The 4,420-nt window shown below is 37.1% G+C and overlaps 1 pseudogene; it reads right to left on the bottom strand.

The window, feature by feature from the left end:
• Positions 1 to 2,033: 2,033 nt before the first annotated feature.
• LOC107956282 (protein SRG1-like) lies at positions 2,034 to 3,450 on the bottom strand (annotated as a pseudogene).
• Positions 3,451 to 4,420: the final 970 nt, after the last annotated feature.

Here is a 4,420-nt window from a genome sequence, read left to right on the forward strand (position 1 = left end):
AGTGCCGAATTTCACTCTCTTTTGCTTTCCCAGAACACAATGCTCACAAAATTTTAATTTGCAAGCCTTTGCACCTTTCAACAATCCTTGCTTTGCCAGAATTTGCAAGGATTTTTCGCTGGCATGTCCCAACTTCATATGCCACAACTGCATTGAGTCCAAGTCTTTGTTACCGGAAGCTGCAGCGACTGCTCCAATAACTGTACTACCTTGGTAGTAATACAAGTTATTTTTCCTGATGCCCTTCAATATCACAAGTGCGCCAGATGTCACTTTCAAAACCCCATCTCTCATAGTAACAACTGAACCATTGGATTCCAAGGCTCCCAATGAGATGAGATTTTTCTTCAAACTGGGCACGTACCGAACATCAGTCAGAACTCTGGTTGATCCATCTTTATTCTTTAATTGGATTGAACCTATCCCAACAGTTTTACAGGCATTGTCATTGCCCATATAAACAACTCCTCCATTTAGTTCTACTAAATCAGAGAACCACTCCCGGTTAGGGGACATATGATAGGTACAACCCGAATCCAATATCCACTCATCTGAATGGAACGACGATGATGATGCAACCAGTGATAGTTCAGAGTCACTAGTATCATGCTTAGCAACACAAGCATCTACAGCAGCTTTTCCCTTATTCTTCAGCTTTGGACAATTTTTCTTCCAGTGGCCTTTCTCATGACAAAAAGCACATTCATCTTTCCCGAGTCTGGACTTTGACTTTGATCTCCCCTTTTGAGTTTTCTTCCGAGTGTATGAATGACCTCGGACTACTAAAGCTTCTGTATCTATGATTGAGTTTTTCTGTTTGTCCTTCTTTCTCTGTTCATAACTGTATAAGGCCGCACAGACTTCGCTCAGAGATATATCACTCCTGCCATGAAGTAGAGTAGTTTCTAGGAACTCAAACTCCTCAGGAAGTGACCCCAATAGCATCAAAGCCAAATCTTCATCTTTGAATGTCTCATCCATATTCAGCAAATCAGTGACTAACTGATTAAATTTGGTGATGTGATCATTCATTGTGGTACTTGGGACGTATGTGAAGCGAAACAGTCTTTTCTTCAAGTGGAGCTTATTTTGACTGTTTTTCTTCAAAAAATTTTCTTCAAGTGCCACCCACAACTTATTTGCAGAAGTCTCCTTTGAAAAAGCATACCTCTGCTCTCGAGAAAGGCATGATCGAATTGTGCCACATGCCAACCGATTGATCGCCTTCCAATCTTTCTCCTGTACATCATCTGGTTTCTCTTCATCAATGGCAATGTCTAGACCCTGCTGAAAAAGGGCATCTAGAACCTCACTTTGCCACATACCAAAATGGCCCGTGCCATCAAAGATCTCCACGGCCAATCTTGCATTTGCAATTGTCGGTCTTGTCCACATGGACGATGTTGAAGCTCCTACACCGACCGTTTTCTCCATAATCTTTCAATATACCTAAGGAAATCTTTTCTGATGTGGAAGATCAGTTTAAACTGCAACCACAGAGCATACTACGATTAACCTTCGGCTCTGATACCACTTGTTGTTCCAATAGGGTCGGAAGCGTGTAAATTATTGTACTAAAAAATCACACAAAGTTCAATTCCCAGGGAAGAGAGGTGGATCACATGGATCTCTTAAATACCAAGTCTTTCCTTAGACAGAATATCCCTTCTATAGTAATTTAATAGCACAATTAAATACTACTATTATACCCTCAAATATTGAAAGAAAAATAGGACAAGAAAGAACACAAGAGATTTAACGAGGTTCGGTAAATTATACCTACGTCCTCGGGCACTAACACCAGATGATAACTTTACTATCTCCAAAGTATTACAAACAAATAGAATTCCTTAAGAATTCTCAAATGGGAGAAGAGAGAAAACTAAGAGAGAAAGATTGGTTGGGATGATTGAAATGAGAAATGAGAAGGCCTATTTATAGTTGAGGTTCAAGGACCAAACAATAAATAGCCCATTATCTCAAGGACCCAAAAAAAAATTATCCCATGCCACTTTTTCAAAGTCAACTTTAGGGTGCTAAACTTGCACCACTTTGTATTGTTTGCCATTAATGTTGTCTCCCATTAATGTTAACAGTTTCAACTGGACCAATTTCTTGCTCATCATCTGGAAACATGAATGTTGCAATTGATATTCTTGGTTTCTTCTCATTTGTTACGGCTCTATGTTCAATGCTTTTGTACATTCCATTGCTTTGAATCTGAACCCCAAAGAACAAAAAATCAGCATAACTGTGGAGCTTAAAATCAAACTCATATGATACATATATATATATATATATATATTACCTCAGTGGCATCACCAATGTTGACGATAAGTGAATTTGGGATAGGTTTAACAGGGACCCAAGCTTCATTGTGCTTAATTTGGAGGCCAGTGACATCATCATCTTGCAGCAACAAAGTGAAGCTTGTGCCATAGTGAGGGCTAATCCCAAGAACAAGATCAGGCCTTGAACAAATAGGGTAGTAATTCATTCTTATGCCTTGTTTAAGCTCCCCCCCCCCCTTGTAACCTTTTTAACCCATCTCTTTTCAACCCCATTAATACTGAAAAGTTGGCTTGGAGTTCCTCGGCTAGCTTTTGCATTTCTCTCGAGTACTCTTCCAATGCTTCTCTGTCAAAATACAGTCCATGCAAAAATCACTACAACTCGAAAATCGAAATTTATAATGCTTTTAAATGATTCAAAAGATAACATAAACTTGGAGGGTACATACTTGAAACCTGGTAAAGAGAGGGGCCAGAACTTGAAGTTCCTATTTTGAGAAGGGAAAGTGAATAAAAAAATCATGTCAGACCAATCAAGCTTTTGGTGCTCAGAGACCACAAAGTTTTGACCATATCCTTCTATTTCATTTTCTGCCTTTGCATATTTCTTGTTCTCTTGGAATGGCAGCTCAAAGAAAGCTGCTACCGCTGCTTTCATCTTCTCCAGGATCTCCTCTTTCACCCCATGATTTATTACCTGCGTTTAATATTACTTCATTACACTCAACCAAAATAATGATTGAGCCGATTTCCAATTTTTCTGAATTGAACTCCAAGTAAAATACATGTTTTTTTTTGGGGGGGGGGATATGGGATTTACCTGGAAAAAGCCCCAGTCCTTGCAAGCAAGGTGTAGTTTCTGGACTTCATCTTCGTCACCTTTGGCTAGAAATGAGAAATCTATGACGGGAATTTCAAGAGAATCAGCCAAATCCTCGGAAATAATTGGCCCGTCCTTATTTTCATGAATGTATCTTTGGGGAACTAATTGAAATTCGCTTCTCACAATCTCCTGAATGCTTGGAACTGGCAAAGATTGACCCCACCCCGATTTACCAACTTCATAAGATCCTCCATTTTCAACTCTCACTTCCATTTTTCCTTTGTAGTTTCTCAGGTACTTCTTTATGAACAGCAAATCGATATGAAAAGGTTACTAAGATTTTATGGATCCTTGGATGCTGTTTGATGGGATACGATGTTTATATAACCTGAAAAGTTGAAGATTATTGGGTTTTTATTTTTTATTTTATTATTTTACAATCGTCAACGGCGGTTATTCATTGTTGTTTTTCTTTTATTAATATAAATATTAATTAAAAAAAAGTTGAAAAAAAAAGTTGCTACTTTCTCAAATAAGTTTTTTTTTCAGCATATCCGAAAAAAATCACCTTGTGCGATATTTTCTTTTATTTTGAATTACTTGCCTTCAAAATTTAAGATGTTTGAGAGTACAAGGTTTGATATATATTCTTTTAATAATTTTATTATAGGTTCTGATTATATCTATTCTTGTTGACATAGTATTTACAATTTCCTACAATCAGAGTATTTCATAAAATAATAAATAAAACTTGAATTCGAAATAAAATAAAATAAACCCAATTGATGAATGTTCTAGCCTCAGGTATGACATCAGTCTCGGTCCCAATTTTGATCACAAACTATGGATGTCTTGTTGCTCACTAGTAATCCGTTATAATGATGGAGGATGCCTCAACCACCAATTCTTCCTTAATTATAAATTAACCGAGAACTGTATGATGATTAACCCTTACAAAATGAATAACCCCAAAAGACGCTTTCACGATTTAATTCATCGACATCTTTGCAAATTAGAATAATGTAACTCTAATTAACCATCTCAGTTGTGTGGAGCTACTTGACTGTACTCCCAATCAAACCACGCCAACTTAAATACTGAATACCCAAATGAAAAGACTCAAGTACGATTTCGAATCTCACAACTCAAATATCGAGATTTTGTCGAGCTTTAGCTAGAAAATAATATAGTTACTGGTAATAAAAAATAAAACAAAGGAATTCAGAATTGAATAAAGCAAAAAGGAAAAATAAAAGGAAAAGAGCATAATGGAAACAGGGAATGGCACAAGCCAAAAAGAAAGAAA

Source organism: Gossypium hirsutum, chromosome D04, assembly GCF_007990345.1.
Source record: "Gossypium hirsutum isolate 1008001.06 chromosome D04, Gossypium_hirsutum_v2.1, whole genome shotgun sequence".
In the NCBI taxonomy this organism is placed as follows: domain Eukaryota; kingdom Viridiplantae; phylum Streptophyta; class Magnoliopsida; order Malvales; family Malvaceae; genus Gossypium; species Gossypium hirsutum.